The 17551-nt window shown below is 40.3% G+C and overlaps 1 long non-coding RNA gene across 2 annotated transcripts in view; it reads right to left on the reverse strand.

Annotated features, from left to right (window-relative positions):
* Nucleotides 1–6151: 6151 nt before the first annotated feature.
* LOC139165792 (uncharacterized) overlaps nucleotides 6152–17551 on the reverse strand; it is a 29984-nt gene continuing 18584 nt past the window's right edge. For both annotated transcript variants that reach the window (XR_011558807.1, XR_011558808.1), the window contains exon 3: nucleotides 6152–6592. This is a non-coding gene — a long non-coding RNA (uncharacterized lncRNA). The remainder of the gene's footprint in view (nucleotides 6593–17551) is intronic.

Below are 17551 nucleotides of genomic sequence, written 5' to 3' on the forward strand. Positions count from 1 at the left end.
TCAGGTTAACAACTCTGGAAGCCTTTTTGGCGATATCCCTGATAATCTGAGACATTTTTGCATACCCTGAAAAATAGTAGTGAAATCACTGCTTCACTATCCTGTGATTTCACTGCTAGTGAAATCACAGGGTAGCAGAATTTTATCAGTCTGACAAAATAATTTAAATTATTTTTCACATTAAAAAATTGGTTTCTTACTTCTAGCCAGGGGTGGGCTGCTGCCCGAACAGGAGGGAATGCAATGGGGTAGCAAAAATGGAGCTCCACCCCAGAGCACCCAATGTGCACTGAAAGATGTTGAAAGAAAATGCAGGGCGTCCTACATAAGCCACGCCCACAGTGTGGTAATAAAAAATTTGGTAGCCCTTCACTGCGTCTAGCCTATTACATTGGACATCAAGAGTGACAGAGCTTGGAAAAACATTTGGAGAGAAATGAGATGCCTCCTTAAGATACTTTTAGTTCATAAAACAACAACAACAAATATTTTGTTAGCTTCTAATTAAATGCAAGAATATACATGCACAATAATTATTGACTGATTTTGGTCATGCTGGCTAGGTCATACTGACAGGTATATTTCAATTCATTTGAAGGACATATGTCTGAACTTCTGAATCTTCAAAGCAGAACAAGTAACACAGCAAATGGAAGAACTAACACAGAAATGGTGAAGAGTGAACTGTTGCTAATGCCACTGCTGGCTATTTACAGGATTTCCAGGAGCAGGAGAATTCTCTCCCATGTTAATATATATATTTAACCAGATAGGAAATGGTCAAGAAATGAGCATTATTCCCTAATAGAGAGTTTGGATTGAATTATTGCTTGCCTGCTTGATATGTAACGATCCTAACAAAAATAATTACAATGGCTAGATTCTGCTACAGCAAGCCAGACCAAAACAAAGCCTAGTATAACATCATGTGATGTATTGATTCTATTTTATGGGTGTCAAACTCATGTCGACATGGCAGCATTATATAATATATCTGGACTGTTTTCCTCTTTGCTAAACCAGGTGTGGGTGTGGCCAGCATACGGCCCATCTGGTCCGCAGACTGAGTTTGACAGCTCTGATCTAAATATATCTGTGCACATTTGCATGAATTCCACCATATTAGCAATATCTGCTGAAACACAATCTTGTTTCTACTTATGTCTCTATTAATACCATGTGTATCAAGCTAATGCAATCCATCAGAAATACCTGAGCAACATCCCCTATTCTTGCTTCCTGCTGGGCAGATGCACTGGTGAGACCCAAGTGGTGTTGCCCTTCCCTGTGGAAGTGAAGGGGGTTTTCTTGTTGAAGGTGTAATAGAAATTATATTCTAGAGCAGCGGTGGTGAACCGTTTTTGGGTTAGCTTGCCAAAAGGGTCTTTGTGTGTGTGCTAGCACATAGGCACATACCCACACCCATTTTCTCCCCCCCCCCATGCATGCTCACACCCTGTGCTGCCCAATCCCACAATCCCCCCGGCCCCATCCATGTGCTCAGACCTCAATGATGCCTGGCACAGTGAAGAAACAGCCAAACGGGCAAACCTGAAGTTCAGAAAAATGGACTTCTGCTTTGCCCGTTGTGCTTCCTGAAGCCCTGGAGTGCAAAAAACAGCACAACGGGCAAACCGGAAGTCCATTTTCCATACTTCCAGTTTGTCCATTGAGTGGTTTTTGCACTCTGGAGGGTGAAATGGCCTTTCCCAAGGCTGCAAATCAGCTGGCTAACGCATGTATGTGCACTGGAGCTGACGTAGGGCAACGTATTACGTGTCCCCCAATATGGCTCCATGTGGCAACTGTGGCAGGTGTGCCACAGATTCGCCATCACAGGTCTAAAGCAATAATTCTGAAATATTTTGGCCTCTTAAAGCCTTCCTAAAAATTATTGCAAACCCCAAGGAGCTTTGTTTTGTGTGAGTTATATCTGTTAATACTTATTGTTTTGAAATTAAAACTGAGAATTTAAAAAATATTTATTTATTGACTTCCTGAAAGTTCTCACACTTTGAGATTCTGTTCTTAATTGTGTCTATCTCAAAACCCAAGAACGATAGGTGGTGATTTTTCCGAATGAATTTCTTTACTGTTCTACACCGATAAACAGAATCTTGTCAGATTAAAGTCCTCTGCTCTCTATCTCAAGCATATACTCTGTGAACTATTAGGGAGCAACTGTTTTCACCCTCTTTCTTTCACACGAACTTTCTGATCTGAGCTGCCTCTTATTCCTCTGGAATGTACCTCCTATACCATCACCAATATATTCTCCCATCTAGTCACAGGCAAATATTGGCAAAACATTGGATGTTGCAAAGTCCACAGAAGAGCAATGTTAGCATTTGGAGCTGGGCTGTTGTTGTTTTTTCTCCCTCCCTGGTCTGGAAAATCACATTAGTGAAAAACCATGACAATTGTGTCCAATTAGAATAGAAATGATAATAATTTTTTTATTTGTCAACTATGTATGGGTTATACATAAAGAAATAACACTTTATATACATGATATTGGTGCTAATAAGAGAGAAACCTAGGACAGTGACGGTAGGCACGCTGATGCACTTATACACGGCCCTTACTGATCTCTTAGGAATCAGGTGAGGTCAGGGGTTGGTTGCTGCCCGGATGGGGGGGGGGGAACACAGTGGGGTAGCAAAAATGGAGCTCCACCCCAGAGCACCCAATTTGCACTGAAAGATGTTGAAAGAAAATGCAGGGCATCCTGCATAAGCCACGCCCACAGTGTGGCAGTAAAATTTTTGGTAGCCCTTCACTGGGTGAGGTCAATAGTGCATAGTCTAAGGGTAAAGTTTGGTGATGAAACAACAGAGTCCAGTAGTGAGTCCCATGCATTAACAACTCCGTTGCTGAAGTCATATTTTCTACAGTCAAGTTTGGAGCAGTTTACTTTGAGTTTGTATTTGTTATGTGCTCGTGTATTGTTGTGGTTGAAGCTGAAGTAGTCTTTGACAGGAAGGACGTTGTAGCAGATGATTTTATGAGCTATGCTTAGGTCGTGTTTAAGGCGACAAAGCTCCAAGCTTTTTAGGCCTAGGATTTCAAGTCTGTTTGCATACGGTATTCTATTGCAAATAGAGGAGTGGAGGACTCTTCTTGTAAAGTATCTCTGGACGCTTTCTAACATATTTATGTCCAAAATGCGGTATGGGTTCCAGATAAATGAGCTGTATTCAAGGATTTTGAATACGAAAGTTTTGTATGCTCTGGTTAGTAGTATGAGATTACTGGAAGAAGAAGCTACATAGGACTACGTTAACAACTTTTGATGCCTTTTTGGCAATGTTCTTGCATTGAGCTTTAGCACTTAGGTCATTTATTATTATTTTTTATTTTTTTATTTATTGGATTTGTATGCCGCCCCTCTCCGCAGACTCGGGGCGGCTAACAACAATGATAAATCCAATTTAATAAAACAACTCATTTGATATGATTATTCCAAGGTCTTTCACGGAGTGAGGATTGTCTGTAAGGTCTTGTTTATCCAGCTTGTATTTGATGCTTGGATTCTTTTTGCCAATGTGTAGGACAGAGCATTTTTTGGTTGAGATTTGGAGTTGCCGGATGTTTAACCATTCAGACACAAAGTCAAGGTCTTTTTGGAGGGTAGTTGTGTTGTTGGTGGTGTTAAAGAGTTTTACATCATTGGCGAAGAGAACACAGTTGTTTGTAATGTGGTCGCAAAGGTCATCTATATAGAGTATGAAGAAATAACGCAGCAGCTTTTTCTCTACCAGATATAATTAAGCCAGTGCCATCTACTGCTTCAACCGTATAACAATACTATCCACAGAGAGGCGCTTACCTGGGCTTTTCTTCTGCTGTACATGAAAGTCTAATTTTCCATGAGCAAAATTAGACTTCTGCTGTGTTGCCTGATTAAAGATTTCTCTCTTTTTGTCTGGCCTCACAGATTTCTGCTTACGGATGTACAAATCCCCCAAAGGATTATGATTTCTCAGCAAGAAAAACCCTTGTTCTAACCTGCTTACATGCTAAATATTTTACGCACATGGTTGCTCAGGGTCTGATGTCATATGATGATCAGTGTGTCAGAAAGAGAACCACGGAAACGTGCCTGCCAACCACATTGCTGAGGTTGTGCATTTTCAACAGACTCGAGGAATGGAGAAACCTCAAGGAAAGCATGACATAATGCAGACTCAAGACAACTTCAAGTGGATGGATGTTTTATTACTGGAAAACTCAAACAAGCCTTTGAGTAAAAAAAACAACCCCTCTTTGCAAATTTTTGAAAACTAGCATGGTTTTCGTCTTGAACTCACTATATTCACATCATTTTTATGTCAACTGCCGTTTCTGGATTCTAAGAGAAGCAAACAAATAAAGCAGATCTTACACATTAAATTATCTGGACTAAATCCTTCAGAATAGATAACAAAATGCCTCCTAATGTAATGGCTAGGAAGCACAAGAAAGAGAAACCCTGAATATTAAAAAGATCATTGTGGAAATTGTTATATAGCGCTGTATGCAAATTTTTGCTATCTGTTGCTTGTCGCAAATGTCTGAGGCCATTCCAAATGAAGATGGGGATGTATTTGATCCACAATATTTGGGGTGAAATTCAAAAAATTTCCCTACTGGTTCTGTGGGTGTGGCTTGGTGGGTGTGGCAGGGGAAATATACTGCAAAATCTCCATTCCCTCCCTGTTGTGGTTGGCTCTGGCCCAGCTCCTGCCCCAGGGAATGTGGAGGTGGATGCAGGGGAAACTTCAACATGTCACAGGCCTGTGTTATTGCCGACAGAATCAGTTCAGAGTTTAGTTTCCTCGGACGAAGAAGAAGGTGGGAGTGACTCGGCAGAGGGGGGCTTGGCACACAGCCCAGGCAGTCAATCTCCCTTATCTTCCATTGATTCAGATGAAGACGTTTTGAATCCACGCAAGCGCAGAATTATGCGTAGAAGAGACCAAGTAAGAACATATTACAGGAGATAAGTGAGGCCACCTGTTTTTGGGTGGGGCTCCAGTAATTAGGGCTGCTGCTACAAATAGCAGCATGTGGGTTTGGTCGTTGTGGAAGAGTATCTGATCGCAGTTCATCAGGAATCCTGTGTTTTCTGGACTTGGTTGCTTTTTCACGCCTTTGAAAACAAAGCAGAGCAACGTGTGTGTGCGTCTCACTTCGTTGGAAGAAGAAGGGGTGTGAAGTTTCTTCACAGCTGCTAGCTAAGAACTTAATGATTGCTTAAGGGAAATTGTACAGACTACCCGGTTGTTTGGGGGCGAGTGCTCTTTGCAATACAAAAAGGGTGCTTAGTTTATTTTGAATTTTGTGATAAAGAACATTGTTTTGAATTTTCAAACGTATGTGCATCTGAAATTTGTACCCTTGAATTTTCAGGAGGTTCCTACCAGAGAGCCTGGCAGAACACTCCCCTCTCCTGGGGCAATGGCATTGCAAAATCTCCATTCCCAGCCCACTATGGGGCCAGCCAAAGGTGGTATTTACTGGTTCTCTGAACTACTCAAAATTTCCACTACTAGTTCTCCAGAACCTGTCAGAGCTTGCTGAATTTCACCCCTGGCAATATTCCAATAAAGTCCCATATTCCAATAAAGTTTTATTGCACTCCAGTGATGTGGAGAACTCAAAATCCGCAGTGATCTAATGCAAATGTTTTAAGATAGCAGGCTTCCATCCTCTCCCCATCTTCATGTGACCATGTGAAGAAATCTAAGGTGCTAGCATAGCTTCTATAAGAAACTTAATTTTCAGGTGTGTTGGCAAGATGTTCGACGATTACAAAAATTAGAGAACAGACACATGGTATGATTAGGGTTGCTACTGCTACCTATATGACGAATCTGGCCTAACCCAAAATTGTAAAGGAAAAACCCTGAAGCCATAGAAATGTTCATGATTCACCTCTATTAGTCATTGATACTATGGCAATGCCAAATCCAGACAGCAAAATCATCCAACTTGGATCAGTAATTTGTTCCTGATGAACCCAACTGTATTCATTCTACAGCTCAGGAAGAGGAAAAGGCTGAGGCTACAAACTTGAGTTGAGAAAATGTCCTATAACTCAGACATCCATCATCCCCCCTCCCCCCCCCCACTTTCTTTCTCTGAATGTAAAACAAAAGAAATGCACTTTAGCTGGCTAGACAAAGCTGACTGATGAATTTTGGGTGTTGAAGTCCACAAGTCTTAAAGTTGCCAAGGTTGGAGACCCCTGGTCTAATGCAAGAGTGTCTGAGGAGGATGAGAAAGAAACAGGAAAAACTTTAAACATGACAACAGATGGGAGAGGACTTTTGTTTGCAGCTGCTTATCTCATAAGCTTCAGTCAAGGCTGAAAAAGTCCAAAAAGAAAAGATTCAAAATATTCAAGAGATTCCTCCTTAATGAACTCATCAATAAAATCAGGTCTGGAGGTTCCAATTGCAGTGTTCAAGATTCTGTATCTGACCCCTAAAACTTGCATTAAAAACTCCCAGCCGAGGCCTGTGGTACTTGATTCCTTGACTGTAGAACATGGCATGATAAGAGAATCCTTCTGTGCTGTTCTTCAATTTGTCCCCTACAATGGCTTCTTCTGAAAAGTGGAGAAGGATGGTCAAAAAAATGAGGAACAACATCTACAATTTCCAAAAAAAAATATTCACTCCAAGATACAATTTCTTGATCTCCTTTAGCATGTCTATGAATGTGAACAAGGTTAAGTGGAACCTTCCCTTCCCTAAGGTTCTGAAAACCCACCTTTGCCGATAGGCTTGGTCGAGCTGCTACTATCTGCTCAGCTGCTAATATCTAGTCCCAGCCAATGATTGAATGTATGTATGGATGTGATTGATTCATTTAAAGTATTGGGGTTTTAAGACAGTATTTTAAATATAGATTTTATTGTAGATTTGTAACATGTTTTGCATAAATTTGCTGTAAGCGGCCCTAAATCTCAGAAGAAGGGCGGCATAGAAAACGAGTAAGTAAGTAAGTAAGTATGTAAGTAAGTATGTAAGTTAATAAGTAAGTATGTAAGTAAGTAAGTAAGTAAGTAAGTATGTAAGTAAGTAAGTAAGTAAGTATGTAAGTAAGTAAGTATGTATGTAAGTAAGTAAGTATGTAAGTAAGTAAGTATGTAAGTAAGTAAGTAAGTATGTAAGTAAGTAAGTATGTAAGTAAGTAAGTAAGTAAGTATGTAAGTAAGTAAGTAAGTATGTATGTAAGTAAGTAAGTAAGTATGTAAGTAAGTATGTAAGTAAGTATGTAAGTAAGTAAGTAAGTAAGTATGTATGTAAGTAAGTAAGTATGTAATTAAGTAAGTAAGTAAAGTAAGTAAGTAAGTCAGTATGTAAGTAAGTAAAGTAAGTATGTATGTAAGTAAAGTAAGTATGTATGTAAGTAAGTAAGTATGTAAGTAAGTATGTAAGTAAGTAAGTATGTAAGTAAGTAAGTAAGTATGTATGTAAGTAAGTAAGTATGTAAGTAAGTATGTAAGTAAGTATGTAAGTAAGTATGTATGTAAGTAAGTAAGTATGTAATTAAGTAAGTAAGTAAAGTAAGTAAGTATGTAGGTAAGTAAAGTAAGTAAGTAAAGTAAGTATGTATGTAAGTAAGTAAGTAAGTATGTAAGTAAGTAAAGTAAGTAAGTAAAGTAAGTATGTAAGTATGTAAGTAAAGTATGTATGTAAGTAACTAAGTAAGTAAAGTAAGTAAGTAAATATGTATGTAAGTAAGTAAGTAAGTAAGTAAGTAAATAAATAAATAAATAAATAAACATAAAGCTGTCAGTTAGATTAAGAGCGTTATTGCAAGAAAAAGTGATAGTAGGCACCAAACCAACCATGCTTACATGAGCCCTATTGAAGAAAGCTTGCCTACTGAGCTGGTTTTTCAGAAAAATACTTGAAATACTTTAGAGCAAACCTTTAAGAAATGCAAGTTAAATACTATAAAATCCATATAATTTTAAATGTAGAACTTTGAAACAAAGTGAGTTGGATAACCCAAAGGATCATCTAGCTTGTCATTCTTCTTCCTATAGACATCAACTGACTCTCGATCAATACATGAGCAAATTCATGCAGATTTCTTGGAAAGAAAATGGAAGTGATTTGCTACTGATGGTGTCTGGGATATATTTTTGGAGTGTGTAGCCTCGGATTTTCCTTTTGCCTCCCAGTCAATCCTTAGTTTTCAAACCCAGACAAATACCTGCCATGTCCATCACCTGAAATTTTACTCCTCTGCTCTTTTGGTTGAAAGATTTCACTTCCCCATGTTAACCTTAATTCTTTTTAAAAGGATTATCTCCCTATGGGAGAATTAGAAAGCCCCGAGCCACCCAAATTCTCATCTCTATCAAGAGTGAAACCCAAGGTTGTCATAAAAAATTCCCAATCAGTCAGCCTTTTGACATTCTTGCCCTAAAGCATGTCATTAAAATAAATTTTAAAAATTAAGTTATGTCGTATAAGCCTCTCAAATGCTGTCCTTCTCTTATCCTTTTCTCTTCATCCTAGTTCAGAGAGTTAAGCCTTCCAGGTATGGAGCATGTCTTCATCAATAAAGTGTTTCAGGCCTTGATCCAGCCAAACACTTTAGAACATGCTTAAAGTACATCCAGAATTTATGAGATTTGCTGCTGACTCTGTGATTTGGAAGAGAAAGTGCACATATTGATAAAATGTAAGGTGCTGAATTCCACTGTAGGCTGCAAAACTCTGGGCATTAAAAATGCTAATCAAGTCAAATTCTTTATTATAGATCTTTGACCAATGATGGGCTCCTACAGGAACGGTCAGGAATGCAGTTCCGGTAGCAAAATTTGGAGATCCACCTCAGAGCACCCAATTTGCACTGAAAGATGTTGAAACAAAATGCATAAGGCACGCCAACAATGTGGTAGTAAAAATTTTGGTAGTTCTGTGACCCTCTCCCAGACTATCAATCAATCTGAATAGAGGTGGAAGGGACTTTGGAGGTCTTCTAGTTCAGCCCCCTGCTCAAGCAGGCAACCATATACTATTTCAAATAAGTGACTGTCCAGTCTCTTTGAAACCTCCAGAGTAAATAGAACTTACTAAATAAAATGACAAAATACAACTTACAAAGCAGAAGATACAAAATGAAATAGTTGTTGTGGGAGATAAAGCAGAGGAATTGTCCTGGAGGTTTTGTTTGTTTTGTAAGAGTATTTGAGGGGGTAGGGAGTTAGCCTATTTTAGGTGTGCATTAAAATATGTACAGGTATTCAATAATAATAATAATAATAATAATAATAATAATAATAATAATAATAATAATTTCTTAGATTTGTATGCCGCCCCTCTCCGAAGACTCAAGGTGCAACCACAATGGAGTCCAATATTTATGTTGCTAAGTGATACATTTGTTAACATTTAAGTTTTGCCTCTTTCTATGATATTTCTTGCCACCGGTCATTAAGAGAATCACTGCAGCAGTTAAGTTAATAACATGGTTGTTAAGTGAATCTGGCTTCCCCATTGACTTGGCTTTGTCAGAAGGTCGCAAAAGGTGATTGAGTAACCCTGGGATTACTGCAGTCATCATATACAGTGGTACCTCTACTTACGAACTTAATTCGTTCCACAACCAGGTAGAAAAGTTTGTAAAAGGCAATTTTTCCCATAGGAATCAATGTAAAAGCAAATAATGTATGTGATTGGGGAAACCACAGATGGTGGAGGCCCTGTTTCCTCCCAGGAGATTCCTAGAGAGGCCCTACAGAGGCTTCTCCCTGCCTTTTCTGGGCCTGTTTCCTCCCAAGAGATTCCTAGAGAGGCCCCACGGAGGCTTCTCCCTGCCTTTTCCAGTTACAGTTTCAGAGGCTCAGGTTTGTAAGTGGAAAATGGTTCTTGAGAAGAGGCAAAAAAATCCTGAACACCCGGTTCTTATCTAGAAAAGTTCGTAAGAGAGGTACCACTGTATACGAGTCAGTTGCCAAGTATCTGAATTTTGATCATACGACCATGGAGATGCAGCAAGGGTCATAAGTGTGAAAAACCAGTCACAAGCCATTTATTTCCAGTGCTGTTGAAACTTCGAATGGTCACTAAATGAACTGTTGTAAGTTGAGGACTACCTGTATTCAGAAGGTAGTCCTCAACTTCAGAATAGCTAGACACCGAAAATGGATGGTATGGTTAGAAGCCCTTATAGGGGTTATAAATAATTCACTCTTGGCTTAGAATCCACGTAGATAAAACCAGAGCTTTGATATCTGTTTCATCAGTAGTGGTGCCTAGGGCTGAAGAGACAGATAAAACTTAAGAGATGCCTTGTCTCTTCAGCACAAGAATGGCTATAAATAAACAGGAGTAAATACACCAGGGTACCATGGCTACTTAGAATGCTAAAAAGATGGAATGTACAATATTCGATGATGAAGTAGAATGATTTATTCGAAAGTATTCCAAGAGGGGGAGGGGTTTGAGCCGCTTGTCAATGTCATTAAATACTGACCAAAACATAATCCTTAGAAAGTGTTTGAAGTGGCAAATCTAAGGCGCGTGACACACACTTCGCAATTAGGACTTACTGCAGCTTGTTTAAAAACATGCTGCACTTTTAACCCCGGGACAAAGAGGAATCCCAGAATTCAGGCCAAAAAAACAAGAGCAGAGCTGAACAAGTAACTAATAAACAATCGCTATCTAATCGGCTTGGACCGGCTGCATTTGCTCAGCTATAAACGCTAAAGAAAACCCAAAGGCAAATTTAACAAGAATTGTACGAGTAGACCTCATAAAGTACCAGCATCTGCATTCTTAACTAGTTTATTTCAAGTTTTAACAGAGCTTTATTTTCTGTATAAGCGGCTTAACTATGTTCAAGGCAGGCTTTCTTGGGATAAATATTTCTTCTGGAGCTAAACAAACAGGGCTAGATGTTGATTTCAACTCTGAGGGGTGGTTTGATTTTGCTGCCCTTTAAAGGCAAAGAATAGCTAGATGAACAATGTTAATCAGAGATAGTGAGGATCTACCATAGTACAGTGATACCTCATCTTACAAACGCCTCATCATACAAACTTTTCGAGATACAAACCCGGGGTTTAAGATTTTTTTGCCTCTTCTTACAAACTATTTTCACCTTACAAACCCACTGCCACCGCTGGGATGCCCCGCCTCCAGACTCCCGTTGCCAGCGAAGCACCCATTTTTGCACTGCTGGGATTCCTCTGAGGCTCCCCTCACTGGGAAACCCCACCTCCGGACTTCCGTTGCCAGTGAAGCGCTTGTTTTTGCAATGCTGGGATTCCCCTGTAGCATCGCAAAAACACAGAAGTCCGGAGGTGGGGTTTCCTATGGAGGGGAACCTCAGGGGAATCCTAGCAGCACAAAAATGGGCGCTTCGGCTGGCAAAAGGGGTGAGTTTTGGGCTTGCACGCATTAATCGCTTTTCCATTGATTCCTATGGGAAACATTGTTTCGTCTTACAAACTTTTCACCTTAAGAACCTTGTCCCAGAACCAATTAAGTTTGTAAGACAAGGTATCACTGTATATAGTTATGATGGCACACATGTCACAGCTGGCAAGCAAAGCCCTCTCTGTGGTCACGTAAGCCGTCAGCCAGCTTAGCTCCACTGCACATGCGTGCGCATGCCTCCCACAGGCCAGCTGACCTGGGAGATGCACACATATGAGGGAATCACATGCGCATGCTTGGGGGTTGGGTTGTGTGTGCATGCACATGATGGGGGTAGTGCGTCCCCCATGGCCCATTTTTGGTGCCACGAGACTTTAAGGAGGCCTACTAGGCCCAAAACAAGAGGCAGGAGGGTCGCATACGTGAAGGATTGGGGCGGTCACATGTGCATGCATGGGGTAAGGGAGCATGGGGGTTGTACGCACATGCACAGCGCCCGCATTGCATTAGGGGTTCCAGCACACATGCGTACTATTACACACACTTTTGGCATGCAATGACAAAAAGGTTAGTCATCACTGCTATATAGAGTATAAAATTTAATATACTGCTCAAAAAATAAAGGGAATACTCAAACAACACATCCTAGATATGAACGAATGAAATATTCTCATTGAATACTTTGTTCTGTACAAAGTTGAATGTGCACAACAGTATGTGAAATTGATTGTCAATCAGTGTTGCTTCCTAAGTGGACAGTTTGATTTCACAGAAGTTTGGTTTACTTGGAGATATATTGTGTTGTTTATTTTTTGAGCAGTGTACATTTAGAGAGAGAGTAGGGAATGGAGAGAGTATAGATGTATAAGCATAGAGGAACAGAAGTAACCAACAGTCTTCATGCTGAACCTTCTGAAAATCTTAATGCAAGATTCCTTCAGTGCTGGTATATGTCCAAGAACTGCAAATTCAAGGAGTGCAATAATACTGTATAGTTTTTCAAAAAGTAATTTAGCCAGTTCAATTTTAGAAAAAAATGCAAAAAATTGATTACAAGTTTTTACTTTTGATTAGATCCAAAGTTGCATTTCAGACCTATTAAATTTAGTATGGATTAAATGCAACCAATCTTGATCTAACTCTTTATATTCATGTCTATTAAGGTGGCAAAATTAGTTAATATTCTAATCTTTTCCCTGGAGAAAAGTCATTTGGTTTATGTGGTCTTTATAGAATATTTGTGGTTTAAAATAAATTTTGAGAAGAACTGGCTGTCTTTTAAACTAGTTTGGATAATTGATGGCTGCCAAACAATACTGATTTGGTTATGTAAGTTTTGTATATTTTCAGAGTATATTGCTGAGTGAATGGTGCATTGTAAAACTAAATTATATTAAAAAAAATTATATGCAGAGTAATTTACATCATGACTTCAGAAGACCAAGTGATATTCAGATTCCTTCAACAATTTGAAATCTCTTTCCTGGCCCAAATTGTACGATCAAGTAGTTGATCTTTATGCTGTCATAAATATGAACCAAGTAAGCTAATTTAAATAAAGAAATTTCATTTACTGTGAGTAAAAAAGAACACCTTAAAAAAATGAAGTAACCAACAGTAGGCGGAGCAAAATAACTCCTATGGGAGGAACCTAAACTAATCCATTGTGTCATGTGATAGAATTCCTCTGGTATGTCACGCATATTGAAGTTGACACACCATAGTGTTTTGGATGATATGCTAACGTTCACCAACTATTTTCAAAAGCACATCCTGTTTTCTGTGATTTTCAGAGGCTGGGGGTGTAGTCTTGCACAGTCTCCCAGCCAACTTGAAGTCATGTGAGAGAGCCATATTTTTCTACATCCTTTCAGTCTCCAAAAATTATTTGAGTACAGCATGTGCTTTAGCTCCAGTTTTTGGAGGCTGTGAAAGAGTATTTTATGAACCTAAAAGAAAAATCGAATGCCTTGTGCAATCTGAGCAGTTCTGGATAGGTCACAGAAGCCAGTCAACAGGAAAAGAGCACTGCCTGAAGGTAAGTAGTGCATGGCAGATCCTGGTGGCCATTGGGCCAAGGGGGCATTGGTGCCCTTCCCCAAGGTTCACACACAATGTGGAATGGCATGTGACCTTTTAAGTGGCAGCGATAGTACTAGGGCTAAAGTCAATGCCTTTTTTGATGCATCACCACATTCATTTCCCCCAAGTTTTGAATGTAACTGTCCACATTACTGTGGAATAGGGTTTTTGTCTATTTTATTCTGTGCAATGTAACTATCTACAAGGATTATCCAGAAATAAAGGTTACAAGGCACATAGCTATTGCGGGGGATGTTTGCAGGAGAAGTTGATATTATTATTATGTAGCGGGAAGCCAGCGGAAGAGAATGAGCAGTGCCAGTGGCCAGTAGATCATCAACTGACGTTGTGGTGAAGGTTAGAGATGTTTCCCTCCAAATGCGAAGTGTGTGCTGTAATACACTACCTGAATGCTAAGGGCATGAATACTGCTGCGATGGGTGACCAAGAAGCTTACTGAAGTTCACAAACTCTAATAAACAAATAAAATTGACAGAGTCATGCCCACCCAAGAATCCTTGACCATTTCAACATTGAAGGTGAGGTTTTTCTCAACTGTATAGTGACAGGAGATGAAATTTGGGCTTATCACCATACTCCAGAGAGCAAATGTCAATCAATGCAGTGGCGCCATACCCATTCTCCTTCAGCCAAAAAAAATCAAAACTCAGCAATCATCGAGAATAATCTTGAGCACCCATCATGCATAAATCTTGGGCACCCATCGCAGCAGCGTTCATGCCCTTAATGTTTAGGTGGCGTATTACAATGCGCACTTCACACTTGGAGGGAAACGGAATGAGGACGCTCATCTCTAACCTTCCCCACAATGCCAATCAATGATCTACTGACCACTGCCACTGCTTGCTCGCTTCCACTGACTTCCCGCTATACGATAGTAATACCAACATTCCCTGCAAACATTCCCCATGAGAGCTACATGCCTTGTAAGCTTACTTTCCAGATAACCCTCGTATTTTGTACATATTATTTTTAATAACTTTACAGTTCATCCTTCACACATACTGAGACTAGAACAAAAGCATGCATCTATACCTATAGTTCATCTAACCCTTGTCTCAGCTGCTGTCAGATCCAGGGTTAACCACCCCAATCAGTCACCTTAGTAAAGAAAAACCCCTGGTCCATTGTTTACATCAAGAATTTGCCCAGGTTCACCTGGTGCACCAGTTGCGGCCCTATCTGGACCGGGACTCACTGCTCACAGTCACTCATGTCCACATCACCTCGAGGTTTGACTACTGTAACGCTCTCTACATGGGGCTACCTCTGAAAAGTGTTCGGAAATTTCAGATCGTGCAGAATGCAACTGCGAGAGCAATCATGGGCTTTCCCAAGTATGCCCATGTTTCACCAACACTCCGCAGTCTGCATTGGTTGCCGATCAGTTTCCAGTCACAATTCAAAGTGTTGGTTATGACCTATAAAGCCCTCATGGCATCGGACCAGAATATCTCTGGGACCGCCTTCTGCCGCACAAATCCCAGCGACCGGTTAGGTCCCACAGAGTTGGCCTTCTCCGGGTCCCATCGACTAAACAATGTTGGTTGGCGGGCCCCAGGGGAAGAGCCTTCTCTGTGGCGGCCCCGGCCCTCTGGAACCAACTCCCCCCAGAGATCAGAATTGCCTCCACCCTCCTTGCCTTTTGTAAATTTCTCAAAACCCACCTCTGCCGTCAGGCATGGGGGAATTGAAATATCTTCCCCAGGCCTATATAATTTATGTATGGTGTGTTGTGTGCATGTTTTTTAAATTATGGGGTTTTAATTTCGTATTATTAGATTTGTATTGTACATTGTTTCTACCACTGCTGTGAGCCGCCCCGAGTCTACGGAGAGGGGTGGCATACAAATTTAATAAATAAATAAATAAATAAATAATAAGAGTATAATTTACTAAGTCAAACTGGTTACAGAAGTAACGTAGCTGAATCTGGCAATTTCATGCACAAGCTAGACAATTAACTTTTACTTTTCCCTAGCCATCACCATGTTATCAGTCAATGTTCAACTAGATGCTCTCCTATTGTTTGGGTAACGTTCGTGGGCTTCCCAGCTCAGCAATCCATTGGGTGACCTTCAGAAGGCTGGCATGGCTTGGTCCCCATTCCTCCCTGCATTCCAGTCTCTCCTCTGTCCCCTTGTCAAGCTGTTAGCTTGCAATGTGAGGCTGGCAGGATGACAGCCATGACACACAGCTGGTGACCTTAAATTGCTGAGATGAGGCTTGCTGTTTGAGACCTTGGGATATTCTGTCAGTGCAGTAGATGCTCACTCAAGGATCAAAAGAGGACATGAGGGCAGTGGTGAGATTCGAAATTATAGCAGGATTTAGTGGTGGCTTACTTATCAGGATTTAGAACTGGTTCCCCCTTGGTTTCAGACTGGGCTAACAAATCAGTTTGATAATACAAGCTTCCTGTGAAAATGGATTATTTTAATCAGGGGCCAGAGGCGGTATATGAGGCAAAGTATGTTAGAGGAGTCTGCAATCCCCAAATTTGTGCAACCTAGTCTATAACTATTAAACGAGAATGAAAGTTCATCTACCCCAAAATTCTGCCTCTAATTGGATTTCAGACACATATTTGTTGCGTGCTTCATTGTGCATGCCAAAGTTGTGATCTCACCAGGAAGACTGAATATTTGATGAATTTTGATCAAAATTACTTTGTTACAAAGACTGAAATTCAGATTTTGAGCCAATGCCATCTTGAAATGCCATCTTGCAAGAGCCCATGAGAGCTATCATTCTCATATCATTCTCAGCTGTCAATCACCGCTATTATTCTTATACTGCACAGGGAGAATGAGGACAGTGTGAGACAATTCTCAATTATAGAAGAACATGTAGAGACGCTGCTTTAATCATACCGCGTTTCCCTCCCAAAAGTATACATCAGGATTTAGAACTGGTTCCCCCTTGGTTTCAGACTGGGCTAACAAATCAGTTTGATAATACAAGCTTCCTGTGAAAATGGATTATTTTAATCAGGGGCCAGAGGCGGTATATGAGGCAAAGTATGTTAGAGGAGTCTGCAATCCCCAAATTTGTGCAACCTAGTCTATAACTATTAAACGAGAATGAAAGTTCATCTACCCCAAAATTCTGCCTCTAATTGGATTTCAGACACATTTTTGTTGCGTGCTTCATTGTGCATGCCAAAGTTGTGATCTCATCAGGAAGACTGAATATTTGATGGATTTGCCCTCTGATTGGCAATGTATTTCCTTTCGGTGTGTCCTAGTAGATGATAAATTTCTTTAAAAAACAATGCCAACAATGCCTTAGAAATTTTGGCAAAAGCCAGCGGATATTAGAGTATACAATGACAAATGTTTTATATTCTAAATAAAGCATCCTGTGAATTGGCAGAAGCTGGTCTCTGAAATTTAAATGAGATAATCAAGGCCCTTGGAACAGAGTTAGCACACAAAGAATCCAAAGCAGACATGGTTGGTATTCAAGCGGTTCAGGACGATTCAGGCGAACCAGTAGTAGCAACCAGTGGGTGGGCCAGCCCAATCGCTCTGGCACTATGCCATCCCATTTAAGCACATTTTGAAGCCACATGCATGCATGCTAATCACATGCATGAGCACAGCGTATGCATGGAAGGCCACGCGCATGATTGTGCTCACATTTGCGATCTGATAGGGAAGGGAAGGGAATACAATTTGTGATCCAAAGGCAGTCAAAAGGTTGGCTCATAATTAAAACCTGCATAACTACTTGAAGGTGGAGCACTTTGAGGGTAGAGTTTGTGCTCTCTTTCATATAGAGCAAGTGGCTTTTCCTAAACTGTGGTTTTTCTTCTGGATAAGCCCCAATTGGCTTAAAACAACACATTAAATTATGCATCATGGTTTGTTTGCAAACCCACAAGTAAGCCAAACCCAAATAGACAACATTGCTATTTAGCACAATGTAAGAGCCTGTAATAAGTCTCATCGGGACTATTTCAAATACTTTCTGGCCTCATCAAGGCAAAATACCAGAAGAAGCTGAAAAGTCTGGACACCGGTAGTCTTAAATCAAACTGGTTTATTCATGGCAAG

Source organism: Erythrolamprus reginae, chromosome 3 (genome assembly GCF_031021105.1).
Source record: "Erythrolamprus reginae isolate rEryReg1 chromosome 3, rEryReg1.hap1, whole genome shotgun sequence".
Lineage (NCBI taxonomy): Eukaryota > Metazoa > Chordata > Lepidosauria > Squamata > Dipsadidae > Erythrolamprus > Erythrolamprus reginae.